This window comes from Myotis daubentonii, chromosome 4, assembly GCF_963259705.1.
Source record: "Myotis daubentonii chromosome 4, mMyoDau2.1, whole genome shotgun sequence".
In the NCBI taxonomy this organism is placed as follows: domain Eukaryota; kingdom Metazoa; phylum Chordata; class Mammalia; order Chiroptera; family Vespertilionidae; genus Myotis; species Myotis daubentonii.
In genome coordinates this window covers 102,928,650-102,944,668 of record NC_081843.1, presented here as the reverse complement: position 1 = coordinate 102,944,668, position 16,019 = coordinate 102,928,650, and the positions used below count along the sequence as shown (strand labels likewise).

The 16,019-nt window shown below is 37.3% G+C and overlaps 1 protein-coding gene across 5 annotated transcripts in view; it reads right to left on the bottom strand.

The window, feature by feature from the left end:
- Positions 1–16,019, bottom strand: part of CTNND2 (catenin delta 2) — a 782,618-nt gene that overhangs the window by 552,741 nt on the left and 213,858 nt on the right. The window lies entirely within an intron of this gene.

The window sequence follows — 16,019 nt, the reverse complement described above, 5'->3', positions numbered from 1 at the left end:
GGAATTCCTTCTGGATTCCTCTGCAGTCATGATCTGTTTCTCTTTTCCTGAACAAGGATACACAGATTTTATTACTATGAAATGGTTATTACTTATTTGGCAAAGACAGGCCTTACTAGTTGAAATATATATCGAAGATAAGATGCTCAAATTAAAAAACACTGCATTCTGTATTTTACAAAATAGAATACATTGTCACTAAAGATATTCAAACTAAATTAAGAGACATAGTGTTAAGTTACCACAAAAACATCCATAATTATCATTAATAAAGACTCACTTCACCCTATTTATTCTTAAGAACAAATGTTAATTTTTAATATAAGGGAAAGTTGGATAATGTTCAAGGTTTTCTACAGCTTAAATCAGATGTCAAGCCATAGTTTTCTCATTTCTAAAATAAAATGAATGGACAAGATACTGCTGAAAGTCTTCGTAAGCTCTAAAAATTTTTATGAGCCGATAAAACCACCCAAATAGAAATTTCAGTAAAAAAGGGCAATATCTATTTCCATATCTATTTCTGGACAAATTTCCTAGAAGGTAGACTTTCCTCGTGTATTCACCTTCATGCCTCCTTTCAAACATAAGACCACATGTGCACCAACTGAGGATATAGAAACAACCTTTGGTCTAAGGTGGTTATTTGGAAATTAAAAATAGCAAAAGCAACATAGAACAATGAAATTTCATGTAAAATTAATACCTAGTAATAAAACATGCTTCATGAAGTTGAGAAATTTAATAAAATATGAGCTAAAAGGATTAGAAGTACCTCATGAAATAAAATTCATATATCTAAAATGGTATTGTCCAAATAATGTCCTTAAGAATCAATTTTATGTAAGTATGAAAAGACACCCTATGTCTAAATAATATAGGCACATGTTACTGAAATTTTCTTTGCGTTGTGAAATGTCAGGGGAAGAATGGCTCATCATTTTTGGTACATATCATCATTTTAATAATATTATATGTAATATCACTTAAGATAATATCAATAACATATCAGTTTTCCTTTTGGACAAAATAGAGTTTCTTCAGATATTTTAGAGAAAATCTACAGTAATTTTGAAAAATGTAAAATATTTTACTTAGGGGCATTAATATAACTTTCATTATCACAAATTTAAAGTGAGACAACATTACACACTCCTCAAAGTATCTGAAATAAAGACAAATAATAACAAATGTTGTCTAGGACATAGAAAAACTAACTCTTATACATTGCTGGTGGAAATGTAAAATGACACATATATCCACTTTGGAAAATAGTTTGGCAGTTGCATAAAAGTTAAACATAAACTCACAATACACTAAAATACATTCCTATATATCTGCACATGAAAATTTATGTGTGCACAAAGACATGCATGAAATGTTCAAAGAAGCATTACTCTTAATAACCCCCCCCCAAAAAAAAAGAAAAAACCCACACACAAACGATACAAATGTTCATGTATGGGCAAATGAGAAAAAAAAAGGGGGGGGGGAATATCCAAAAAATGGAATACTATTCAGCAATGAAAATGAATGAACTACTGATACATGCTAAAACAGGGATGACTATCAAGGGCATTATGATGAATGTAAGAAGCGAGAGGCAAAAGATTACATATTGTATGATGTCATTTTAATAAAATAATTAGAAATTGTGATGTTACAAAGTTAGAAAGCAGTTTAGTAGCTGACGAAAGCTGCAGTTGGTAACGGATTCAATGGAAAAGGGCATGAGAGAATGTTTAAGGGTAATGGAGATTCTAAAACTGGATTGTGGTATGAAAACCACTTACAAGAATGGAGGTATGAGGAACTTCAGGTCTCCTTTCATCAATGAAAGTAATATAACTGGTAAGAATTATTAAACAACAACCCTTTAAGTCTCTGGAAATTGTCTTAAGAGTATACAGCACATGAAGAAACATTCACTCAAGATAATTGACTACATCTCAGTAAGACGAGAATCTGCAGCATTTAAACCATAACATATTCCCCTCCTTGCTGACAAATAGGATGGAAGCTCTCCTGGGGATGGCTCGGACATGAATCTAGGGCTCCTGCTATAACCACCTACAAGTTAGCACAATGGCTTTTTCTTAAGAGGGACAAACTACCAGCATTACTTATCCCCTGCAGCTCCATGTTGCAGGAGCTTGATTTCAGGCAGATGTGGCAGAGAGGTCTGAGGCACTCTTCTTCTGCCCATCCTATTTGCAGGTTGGAAGCTCTAGCCCAGCTGCAGTACTTGACAATGTTTGGCACTGATTGGCCTTGCACCAGCTTGCTGATTAGGAGAAGTTTCCAAGCTGGGAGATGTAAGCTGAGACCAGGAGCTACCATCCTAGCTCAGTGCCCTGCTCATAAAGCAGGAGTGTCACTCCAAAAGACATGGGTCATTGCCTCACCTCCAGAGCAGTGGTGCAGATGTTCTACCCCAGGGGGGAGGTAAGGTGAAATAACAGAGGGCCCCAGTGCTCTCCCAAATGGGATGGACTATCTTTAAACCAGAGCAGGAGGAAGTTCAAGCCTACGGTTTTATTGAAAACAATGAAGATCTTGGAGGTGAGCCATTAAGAGAAGGCTGGCAGCACCATAATAGCAATAAATGAAGTGGTAGACCAGCTAGAAGTTTACCAGAGAGTCCAGGAAAGAGACGGCCATGAAGACAGCTCTGGGAGTTGAAGCAAATCAAAGACTAGGGCGATCAAAGAAAAGGACCATGAAAGAGAGCCTGACAGAGGAAGGGCATTGGGGAGACCATGCTTATGACAAAGGATTCACCCTCTGATATTACCAGAGAAAACAAACAATACTGAACTAGTCCAGCCAAGTTACTAGAGAAATAAATATGCAAACAAAAGAAACCACACGCTCAGGTGTGTGTGTGTGTGTGGAAGGAGGGATCAGGATCCAGAACTACTGCAATATATTACCTAAAATGTCAAGTTTTAAACAACAACTTACAAAGAGACAGAAACGCATAACCCATAGAAAGGACAAAAAATGTAGATATTAGAAGCTGCCATTAAAGGGACCCAGATGGTAGAGTTATATTTCAAAGCATCTGTTATAAATATCTTCAAAGAACTAAAGAAAATCATGTTTAAAGAATAAAAGGAATGTCTGAACAATGCCTACTCAAAGAGAAAATATCAATAGCTAGAAATTCTGAAAAAGAACCAAATGAAAATCCTGGAGTTGAAAAGTACAATGACTGAAATGAAAAATTCACTAGAGAGAATCCATAGTAGATTTGATCTGGCAAAATAAAGATGCAGTGAACTTATAGACACACCCATAGAGATTATGCAACCTGAGAGAACAAGGACAGTGGTGCTAGGCAGTTGGGGTGAAGCCCAGTTTCCTAAGTGTGCAGCCCATAGTAACAGATAATGTGAATACACTGAGTAGGTTAGTGAAAAAAGAGGCTATTATTTTGTAAGCCTGGAGATATGAGAGTTTAGAGCAATTTTAATGTTCTATTGTGGGCAGAAGAAATAGTAATGGGTTGACAGATAAATAGAAAATGAGGAATTGGACACAAAGAGTATATAGCACCCTTTGAAAACACTTGCTGGTGGCAGCAAGGGAAAGATAGCTTGAAAAAGGAAAAAAGTAAAGCAATAATTTCTCCCCCTGAAAATTTAAGATGAAGGGCATGATTTGGGCATGTTTTTAAGGAAACAATATAGAGCATTTGGGAATTTATTAAAAACCTGAAGAAGAGAATAGGTTATGAAGTAAGATTCAGAAGAACATGGAACAGAAGAATATGGGGGAGTGTGTTTAAATGTTATCTTCAGAATAAAGAAGACAACCTTTTTTTGAGGCAGGGGTAATAATTGGGCAGAAGGGTGAGAAAGTGGAGTCTGAAGGTCACTTCCTACACATGAGGGGAAAAAACAAAACAAAGCAAAACAAAAACCTAGACATGGAGGAGGAGAAATGGAGCTCCCTATGAATTGTGTTATCATTTTCCTGAAATAATGTCATAGGAGCTTGAAGAGGCCAGAAAGGACAGAAATTCAGACTTTCTGAGGGATGTCGGGGATAATACAGTTCTATTACTAACTTCTAGAGCTCTCAAAATTGCTCTGACTGTTTTTCAGAATTGCCACAACTTCTCAACCACATCTCAACACTCTGCATGTCTTATTTCTAACTTCACTTTTTTTTTTTTTGATGACTGTATTTGAGTAAATCAGTGCCTTGCATTTCCCATAGGAAAGAGTATCCTTTATTCTTAATGTTGTAGATAGGCTATTATGCTCACCCCTGCTTGCAGGCACCTTACCAGTCTTGCCTTGCAGACTGGAATTCACAATTCTACAACCTTTTAATGGAAGTTTTCAGTGGATGAAAGAAAAAAATAAAAAGCCTGCCCTTTAAATGAGCGCCACAAATGATCCTTTGAAACATATCCCATTTAGCACATATATCATACTTCCAATGGAAATTAAAGACACGTACAAACTGTCTATAAGTTCACTATAAAATATTTTATAGCTATAGCTACAGCCAATCTCAAATCTATTCTTGCCTGGGATCATTCTATAGGAAATATCAGCATTTCTTTCCCATTCTCCTATCCTATATAATAAAAGCCTAATATGCTAAATGTCCAACAGTTCATTCAATCTTTCACTATGACAAGCACTGACCACCAGGGGGCAGATGCTCCGACCAGTAGGTTAGCTTGCTGCTGGGGTCTGGCCAATGGGGACTGGGCTAGACAGGCTGGACACGCCCTGGAGCCCTCCCACGGTCCCTCCCTGGCCCCGATTGTGCACCGGTGGGGTCCCTTGGCCTTTCCTACAACCTCTCACAATCTGGGACTCCTTGGGGGATGTCAGAGAGCTGGTTTTGTCCTGATCCCCACAGGCCAGGCCGAGGGGCCCCACTGGTGCACGAATCTGTGCACTGGCCCTCTAGTTATGGAATAAAATATCTATTAAATTAGGAAGTAATTTTGAGAAGCAGTATATATAGTGCTTTTCTATGTCCATGCAGATTTGAGTGATAGCAGAGGCTTCATGTCCTCAGTAAGAGCAGAATGAAACTTTTACTAGAAATAAAATGCAGGCCCATGTTGAGGGGAGCTGTACAAGTGACTAATAGACACTAATAGGAGGCAGATACAATAGTCCAGACCACCTTCAGTGGGTATTTCTATTCCCTCTTGATAATTTTGCAGCCTCTGATACAACTTGGCAAGCTAGCTACCTCCATTGCCTGAAAAAGTGGAACACTGTTAATCAAAGGAAATCAGGCCCAAGTCTGGAAGACGCTTCTGAAACATTATAAAGTGTGTCATCCTGACAACCAGCTGGAGTGCAACCATTTGGAGCAGATCTATTTATCAGTGCACACAGAGAGCAAGCTTAAGACCTGCACATTGGTGTTGAATAGAGCATGAAAAAAGAGCAGTGGAGACCACATAAATTTTACCCAATGACCTCCCTTTGGTGGTTGGAGGCAATTCCTCACATGGGCTTTTATGATTTAGAATTTATTTCTCTGGGTGCCAAGGTGTAGGTGTATTGTATTAGGAATAAATAATATCATGATCCAGAAAAGCATAAAAAAAAAGTTACCAAAAGAAAAAGAAGTTACTACCACAACAGATGTCAATTTCTGAATGACAAGACAATCATTTCATTTAGCAGCTGTAAAATTTTAAAAGAAAATTGTCACCTTCATAATACAAACATGATCTTGGGAGATATTTACTTAATGTTTTCTATTTGTAAAAGCCCAATGAGTTTTGCTTAAATAATAGAGGGAAAGTATATGCTCCCCAATAAATTGAGTTCTTGCCAATAAAGCATTTTAATAAAACACACAACTCAGGGGTACAGAGGTGTATTAAAAGACTGCCTTGCTAATAGCTCCCTTGAAAAAAATCAGTACAAATGCCCAAAGCCAGTTGAGATGCTGGCTTTTGCTCAATCATAATGTACTTTAAAAATATTTTAATCTTGAGAATTTGTATGTCAATACACCTTGTGGTTAATTTTCTCCCAATTCCTTTTCTTGTAAAATTTTATATGACAAGTTATTCTTATTTGAATTGCTTCTTATTTATCAAAATCTCCTAGTACAGAATTCCACTTCTTTAGCCTCAGAAGAATGCCACTAAAAATTAAACTGACACACAACATCTGTGGTATCAATTTCTAATTCACATATATGCCTCAGTCTTCAGTTTGAAAATAGTGATAATGACCTTTAAATTTTGTTAGCAACATAAAAAAGACATACCGTAAGCCCATCAATCTATTCACCAAAAAAGTAACTGTTTGTAAAATATACATATTTATGTGTTTTTAAATTATTATTTACATTTCATTTTGACAGTCACTTTGGTTTCTCCTCCCTCCATTCAAAACCTATTATAGAATTACTAAAACATGTTATCTTGAACCTGAATGAAGGAGACCATAGTGATCATCTAATCTAAAGCCTTCATTTTATAGATAAAGCCATCAGGGCCCTGGAAGTGATATAAATTGAACATGAGTTTAATCTGCCTAAGAAAAGTAATACTGTATAACAAGTCAGATGTAAAATTTAATGTAAAGAACTGGTCTCCAAAGTCTTTGCTTGTAATGAGAAAAGATAATAGCCTCTTTTTTTAAAGTCAAATGAATTAGTTTCAGATTTACTAAAGTTTTGTTAATACATTCTAAGAATTTTAGATTAGATGAACCAGATGAGGGGGTAGCATTTTCCTATTCCCAACTGTCCCTATGGGAGAGTAATGACTTGTGCCCAGGCCTGGCTAAAGCAAGTCTCTTGCCTTCCGAGCTATGATGCAAATCCCTCCAGCCTGAGCTTTCCATTCAAACACATTCTGCCCCTGGCTCTCTCACTAAAGAATTCACTCCTCAGAAAGCTAGCAACATTTATTTTTGTTATTTTATTTTATGTTCACTAATCTTTTTTATGCCTTAATTCTACTTTTACTTAAAGTAAATCGCAAGCAGCATTCACATTAGTCTAATAACGGGTACTCCAGTAACAGACTGGACGTCTTATTAAATTACCTTGTTGGGTCTGCACGAGCCCTTCAATTCTCTGAAGCCCATTCACTCTCTGGTTCTAGAAAGTCCTCTAGAACTATAAATACGTTCCCTGGGAAAAGGTCAATAAGTGCACACCAACTATCTCCATAAATTGAAGAGAACCATAGACACCCACTACTTTCCAGTAACCTCAATTCTGAACAGGCTACTTTCTTATTGTTTTTTAAGGGAAAAAAAATCCATGATTTGTGACATTTTAAATATCCTTCTGGTTTTGGCCAATCATTTCCATCGGAACTGAGAAGGAATACTTTAGAAGTCAACCAAGCATTTTAATGGGTGGTTTTCAAACGAGAGTGATTCTGCTTCCAAGGGACGTTTGGCAAGGTCTGGATACATTTTTGGTAGCCAAACGGGTGAAGAGGTGCTGCCTACCGTTATATAGTCATCTAGTGGATCGAGGCCAGCATTGTAACTGAGCACCCTACAATGCACAGGACACCACACACAACAAAGAATTATCCAGCACAAAATTTCAATAGTGCCACGGGTGAGAACCCTGATTTAAATTCTTGTTACTCAGAGTGTTGTCTCCTTCCTGGCAGCTTTGGCCTTCTCTAAGAGCTTATTAGAAACCTGAGCCCCATTACAGGCCTACAGGATCAATTTATATTAGCAAGATGGCCAGGTAATTCATGTGGACAGTCAAGTTTGACAAGCACTGATTATACAACACGTAGGCAATCCTTAAGTGTTCTAAAAGATCACCTGTATTATAGCCCAAAATAATACTCTCAACTTAAATAATAGGTTCACTGTTACAGCATCCTGTCTCTAATACAATATTATCATCGTTACCCTGAGTTCCATTGGATATTAGTAATTGTTACATATAAGAAAATCCATTGCTCAGTAATATGGAAAATTCTATGTCAGGCAAACTTAAATGCATTGGGACCTCTAATGGGCTAATGCACCTTAAGATCTCCCCCAAAAGGGCTATCATATGTACCATTTTCACAAATTATTTAACTATAAAATCTATTCTTCCTCAGAATAGATAGACCCAAGTTTTCTCAGAACACATTTTCCCTTTCTCAGCATGGGAACGAAAGAAGAACTGATTAAAGTTCAGATCTCTCTCAATAGAGTCTTGAATTATTTAATACCTAAGAAATATACTACTTCAACAAAATGCAGAACCCAAGGCCTACCTTGACAATGAAAGTCGCCTGAAAACCCTGTAGAACCTCAACAAGAGCAAACCTTTATCAAGTCCATGCCCATGTAGAATCTTGCAAATGGAATTCCTTACATACAAAAATACAGAAAAGTCTCTTGGGTACTGTAACATGTTGAAAGGTCAAACCAAATGTACTAGTAGGCTGGGGATGAAGTGTCAGAACTCCTCACTCAGAAATCATGTAAAAGGCACATGCTTTCCTCATATTATCTTACTGCTTTAGTGATATAACAGTTTACTAAATATATAAAAGGGGGAAAAATATTTAACAAGCAATTCTTGAGAGCAAATTGCAAAAAAAGGGGGGGAAAAACAAGTAATTCAATGCCAATGGTGACTTTATTATGCACATAAATTATATGGAGTCACAGACTGTCTCTTTTCATTGCTAATTATATTAAGGGTTATTTAAGATTCACTTAATGAATAGAATCACCATGATGTGGACAGCTTTGCAAACTTTGAACATTTCCTCAGCAATTAACAATTCATTAGGGTTGGCACAGACTGAGTTCAAATCCCTGGCATTTAATTTTATGTAGCTATCTATAAATATAGTGTTATTCTATCAAGGGAAAAATGTGTACATTTATAACTGTGATTAATAATTAAGAGACAGGATTTAGAGTCACACATATCTGGGTTCAAACCTCAACAGCCCCCACTTATTCAGGCCTGAAAATTCCCCATGCCCATTGTCCCCAGCAACATAAAGGAAAGAGCTGTACCTTTCTCTTCAAGCACTTGTGCAGATGTGGCATGAGATATGTGACATGTGAAAAGCAGAACACAGGGTCTAGTATCTAATAAGGCATCACTGTCAGCAATTCCTATTGTTAATATTTACGTTTTTAAGGCTGCCGAGCTACGCAGACATTGTTGGTTAAAAAACACTCATTTATTTTATCAAAGCTATTCTCTTGGACAGAGCTTCTGAGGGAATAATGAGCCCAATAACCTCTGCCAATCAATGGTGTGATAAAGGAATAATAGGCCCAATCAATTCTGCTGATCAACGGAACGATAAATGCCAGAGCCGCATACGTTAGGAGCATGCCTTAAAAGTACTTCACTTGTACTGAGTGCAGCATTCATTCAGAAAAAATGAAATAAACTCCAGGGTTTACTATGAGACACAGGGTGAGTTCCAGGTGCTGGAAAGGTGTTTTTCTAAAGGTTGCCATGTATATATTCAAGGCCCCTCTGTCAGTGCAGGAATTTAGAAAAGGTAAGCCATCCGCTCCTTTTGTGATTCCCTGTAAAATTATGGAATAGTTTTTGTTTTTTTAATGATAAAAGAACATCAAGTAAGTACCTTTTAATTCACTCTAACGTGTGCAATGCAAGAGTTAAATAGGTAAACCAGACACATCACTGGTCCAGAAACAAGATAAACTGCACTCCAACCTCCATTCTACTACGATTATCGTGTCCCATAGGAAAAGTCATTGAATCTATTTTAGCATCTATCCCCTTCACAGAAAAAGAGTAAAAGGGATTTTTTTTTTTTTGCCTTGCTCACAGCTTATTGAAAGAATTCATTTAGGTAATATAAAACAATTTATATGTTTAAAAATGATAAAGCTGTTCATTGATTCCATTACATTCCCAATAGCCTTTTCTTTATGGTGCATAACATAATCACACTTCTCCCACAAGGCCTAGGGTAATTGTTTGTTGTTCTCCATGAATATTAAATGGTACAAGCTTGACATGAAAAATGATGGAAAACTGTTTTTTAAAGTGGAAATAAAACACATAAAGTTTTGAAAACTTTGTACCCAATGATACATAGTAAAACTCTAGATATAGCTATTCAACAAATACTGACTGAGCGCCCATTACATGTCAGGTACTGACCAGGTGTTCGGACTATATCAGTGATGAAGACACACAGAAATCCCTGTCTTCATGGAACTCGGATTCTAACATTAGGAGGCAGAAAATAATGAGTATTAGAATAAATCTACAAATTACATATTCAGTTGGAAGCTGGTCATAACGCATTTTTATTTATTTGTTAATGTTGTTTTTTTAATTTTTTAATGTATTTTTTCTTGTTGATAGTATTACAGATGTCTCCCATCCCTAACCCTTCCCACGCTGACAGGGTGCTAACAGGAGACCAGTTGTCACTGCCAGGTCTTAAAGTAAGAAGATGCAGGGTGCCCATAGGTGGGGCATTGGGGGCAGAGCCCCTGGACGCAGGCAATAGGGTACACTTTGTCCTTGGAGAATGATACTAAGAAACCAATGGAAACTCCTGGGCTTTTCTTTCACACAATGTTCAGCATCTCTAGGTCATGTCACAGATCAAATACTCCTTGAACCCTAAAGTTTCTATTGGTCTAAGTTCTACTTAATTGCTGTGGTTACTGTGGAATTTTAATTGTATGTAATATACATAATATATCTTCCTGCTATACAGTCGACCACCCTAAACCTTACAGACTCAGCCACCTGCATTCATTTCAAGGGGACTTTGCAGTGGTCCAGCATGTTTGTACTTGCAGTCAGTGTCTGCAACCCCTTGTGGAACTAGAGTCCTGACTTCAGATTCAAAGTCAGGATAGTGCAGTGATGGTAACGCAAAGAAACACATCTTGAGTTACATTCTATGTAAGCATGTGCCCTTTTATTTGCATTTCAAATTTGAAACAGCAAGAGACTGCAAACCGGAAACTGTAATGTTGGGCATACACATGCAAATTTTAATGCATGCATGTAATATTTTACTTGTTACCAATTACAAGTTCAGAATAAAAAATGGCTGTTAGTCATCTTTTATAATGTAACTTCTTATTAAATTGTAATGTTATTACTCATTACTCTGAGATGCCGAAAATGTTTTTTTCTAATTTTCCCCCACTAATGTACTAAGAACTATTAAGCCATTACTTTTCTTTTTTGTACTGTAATATCTGTTTGTTTGTCTCTATCAGCCCAAAGATACATACAAAGTAAAATCAAAGAAAATTTCATTTCACTTTTGCTTCAGATCATTATTATGGACTTGATTTCATAATTATTATAGAGAACAACTTTTTGTACAGAGGAGGGAACGCTACGGAATGACCCATTCCAGCTGTCAAATACACACGGCAGGCCAATGATCGGGCAGACCCCTGATTCTGTTTGGTAATATTTACTGCACGAAGCACAACCAAATCACCTAGTCCAGAGTGCGCTGGCTTCATTACTCCGGCCGCTCTTCTCCACAGTGGGAAAGTTTCATTAATAATCGAATCAATAAGTGGATCAATAAGAAAAAGTGAAAACAACCTCAATAATAGGATTTTAAAGGTTGATAGGAACATGTCATGCCAGATATATAAGTGTCACTTTATGTAATATGTATGGCTATAAATTAATTTATTTCCTTGCTTTGAATCTCTAGAACATGTAGTAGGCTTGGAATCAGAAGCGAGAGCTCGGCTGGACGTATTAGGCAAATAGCTATAATCACTAATTCTAACAACAGTCACCATTAAATAAGGATGATACCCAGAAATGTATTTTGAAAAATTCTGCTGGTTTTATAAAAACATAACAGAAGAGAAAATCCAGCCAAGCTCTTGCTCCTGATTGCGAACCTACATTTCTAATTGCTTAGCTGCCGGCTTCCTCAGAAGTCCAGATTTCTCTCTTTACCACCTGGATGGAATATAATTGTGTTCACAAACAGACACAGGAAGAGGAGCAGGAAGGAACTCTTGGCTACATCTTGCTTAACTTTTAGATCTTAGCCTAGATAGTGCTTTGTCTAGGAAGCATTCCATAAGTGCTAAGCCTGTACTAAGTGCCTCTCTTACCCTACAGTAAGTACCCTGACATCTACCATAGTGCTTAGCGGACTGTATTATAATTTTTATGCAGTTTTCTCTATCTCTCAGCTGACTGTAAACTGCCCCCATGAGGACAGAGAAAACACTACTTATTTTCCCACTCCTGTATTGACAATACTTACAGCACAGTGCACCTAGCAGGTGCTTATATTACTGAAATGAACTGAACAGAATAAAATCTGCCTGGGTTCTCTCTTCATATGTAGGTCACCAGAGCCAGGCTGTTGTCCTGCCCTGTTAACCTCCAGGTCTCAGCTCTCACTTTGCACGGATGGTTGCACAGATATCTTCCTCAAAAGCCCCTACACCAAGCTGGTCAAACCTTGCTGATTGGTGCCAATGAAGCCACAGACTCAACCATTTCTCAGAAAAGAATCATCTACGGATCCATTTGGGTCTGGATTTACACCTTGCTACACTTTGAAAAGTCCTCCCCATGATTATTTCACTCAGGTTTATTTTGATTTATTTAGCAGAATGAAATATTTCATGGATCTGGAATTTGTATTCCTAGAAAGTAAGGATATATATATAATTTTCCAGTTGGCTAATTACCTGAGCACTGTTTACTGAACTCTTCAAATATGTCTCAGTGATCTATAATTTTGACTCTACTAAACAGTAAGATCTCCCACTGCCATTGGAATCTACAACCAGCTGCCCAGATTCAATTCCACGCCAACACTCTTAGCAGGTCACTTAGCCTCCCGGTGCCTCTGTAGTTCAGGGGTAACCACAGTCACTGTCTTTCAGGGTTGTGGTTAATTTCTATGTGAAATGCTTAAAGGAGGACAGATATAAAACAGACCTCCCTGTGCTGCTGTGTACTATCGCTGTCATCTGTGTTTATACTTTATCTTCAGCTCCACTCACCTGTTCATTGTTGAACCTGTGCCACACTGTGCTAAGTGCTGTGGAGGATAACAGGTTTCCATATCTAGGAGAATAATCCCCCGAGTCATCAACACTCTCCTCCCCACATCCCACTTCTTATGTTTAATAATAATTTGGCTATTTTTTGTGCAATTAACTTTTAGTAAATCCTTTCCCCAAAAATATTAATAACAGCCGACTAAGGATTGCTTTCTATGGATCAGGAATGAAGTTAAGAGCTTTATAGACACTGATAATTTAATTTAATCATATGATGTTAGGAGAATGGGCTGCAACCATTAACTAAGAGACCCAGGTTGTCTGATTCTGAAACTTGTACCCAATCTCTATATATACAAAAGGCTAATATGCAAAGTGTCCCCTCAGGAGTTCCACTGGGAGACAGGGAGTTCCATCACTTGTTATAATGTGCGCTGACCACCAGGGGGCGGTGCAGAATGAAGGAAGACCCCGGCCAGAGGCCGGCAGCCAAGGAAGGAAGGCTCCAGCTGGCAGCCAGAAGTAAAGCCCTGGTCGGCAGCCGGAAGGCCCCAATCGGCCCTGATCACTAGCCAGGCCTAGGGACCCTACCTATGCATGAATTTCATGCACTGGGCCTCTAGTATGATTATAATGCATTATCACTATCATAAAAACAAAACAAACAAAAAAATTCTTGTTGATATTTGGCTCAGATTTGGAAAAATATATACATATTTATTTGGGAGAATTGAGAATGTTGACTACTAAGCCTTCCTGTGTATTATGATTATTCTTTATCCAATTATTGTTTACATTTTTTATTCAAATGTTATATTGTTAATATAATTAGTATAGATAGAGTTCTACATTGTAGGCATAATTTAAAGCTTTACAAATATTAACTAATTCTCACCATGACCCTACGGCAGTAGTTGGCAAACTCATTAGTCAACAGAGCCAAATATCAACAGTACAATGATTGAAATTTCTTTTGAGAGCCAAATATTTTAAACTTAAACTATATAGGTAGGTACATTGTTATTAACTTTATAAGGGTACTCCTAAGGCTTAGGAAGAGCCACACTCAAGGGGCCAAAGAGCCGCATGTGGCTCACGAGCCGCAGTTTGCCGACCACGGCCCTACAGCATTGATATTATTATTTTCTTTTCACAAAGAATGCAGGCAAAGAGATGTCTCTTCAAATTTAAAATGGTTTCATATCACATAGACAATGCATGGCAAAGCTTGTATTTTTATACACTGTCTTGGCTTCAGAACCTATGACATTTGGTCATTAAGCTCTCAGTCTACCTCTCAAATCATGGAGAAAGTGTATTTCTGGCTATTCATAATTACTGATATCTGTGAATGGGAACTTTTCATTCTATTTCTATCTTATTATTACTAGTCTACAGGAAAGCATTTTTGTATATTATCTTACTACACTGTTTAAAAGCTATAAATTCCAATTGCTTACTTGTTGATTAGCCTGGGTTATTTAGGGAGGTCATCAAAATAAATCTAGGGTTTTTTCTCAATATCCAAATTTATCATTTTACATCCTTTTAAAAAATTATTTTGTTTAATAATTTCTGAGAAATTTTAAATAAATATATTTTTCATTAGACATACTTGTCCCATATTCCCCTTTAGTGAGAATGCCTCTAGTTTTTGCCAAGTAAGAGAGCTTCTCCTATTTGTTTTTGTCATGTGTGTACTATCTAACCTGTTAAAGAAACACTGGGCTTTGAGATTCTGACGTTCAGTCAGTTACTGATTCTTATTTCTTGGATCTTTTATTATTAAAGTGTGTCAGAGCTCTTCCACATCCTGCAAAATAGGCTACACACATTCAATTGAGAATGTGCATCACCAAGTAGAACTCTGCTTTCCACAATATGGATATACTACTAGTATATGTGAATAAAATTGAGAAGCATGGGAAAGGGTTTATTCCTCTTATTCTGGTCATGATTAATCCTTCCAAGCTCACTTGAAAGCATTCCGAATGTAGTATAAAAGGTAAATTTTAAGGAAGACATGCATTGTTCAGTTCAAAGCCATGTGCGTTTTATTTAAATAAGTCGCAATGCAAATGGCAGAGAGTTTTACTACATGCATTGCTCATTTTCATTCAGGCTTAGGAATCAAATGAGATCAACCCAAATGGGCTAGAAGCTGCCCTAAGTAGCTTTCAGACATGGCATGTATGGTTACCCAGGAAGTACACATTACGCACACTTGTGGTTTCAGTAGCTGAAATGGACACTAAAGTGGCTCCAAGGTTCCCATGTTTTGTTTGTTTTTCTTTTAATGGTTTTTACTATGGTAGGTACTGAGCCAACAATCTTTGACTTATTTCTGTAACAGAATTATAAAGTTTATACCTGAAGCAAGTTAATCTTTGACTTAGTTAAAAATATATAATTTAAGCTTTAAAAAAAAGCGCTAAATCAGTGGTTCTCAACCTGTGGGTCGCAACCCTTTACAGGGGTTGCCTAAGACCATTGGAAAACACATATATAATTACATGTTGTTTTTGTGATTAATCACTATGCTTTAATTATGTTCAATTTGTAACAATGAAATTGGGGGTCACCACAACATGAGGAACTGTATTCAAGGGTTGCGGCATTAGGAAGGTTGAGAACCACTGCATGCCACTCCAACTTTTTTTTTTAAGGATTTTGGAACTTAGATGCAAATTACACAAAAGATGCACACCTATAAATTGGCATGGGAATACAAACTGAAGTCAGAGAGACCAGAATATCAAGCATGATGAACCTGGATGTTTTTAATCTCTATGATGTATGTGTTGTTTTCTTCAGTTTTAATTCACATACACGTTACACAAAAATAAAATCCGCCGGGCCCGTGTGGCTCAGTGTTTGAGCATCAACCTATGAACTGGAAGGTCATGGTTAGATTCCAGGTCAGGGAACATGCCCGGGTTGCAGGCTTGATCCCCAGGAGGGGGCATGCAGGAGGCAGCCAATCAATGATTCTCTCTCATCATTGATGTTTTTGTCTCTCTCTCCCTTCCCTTC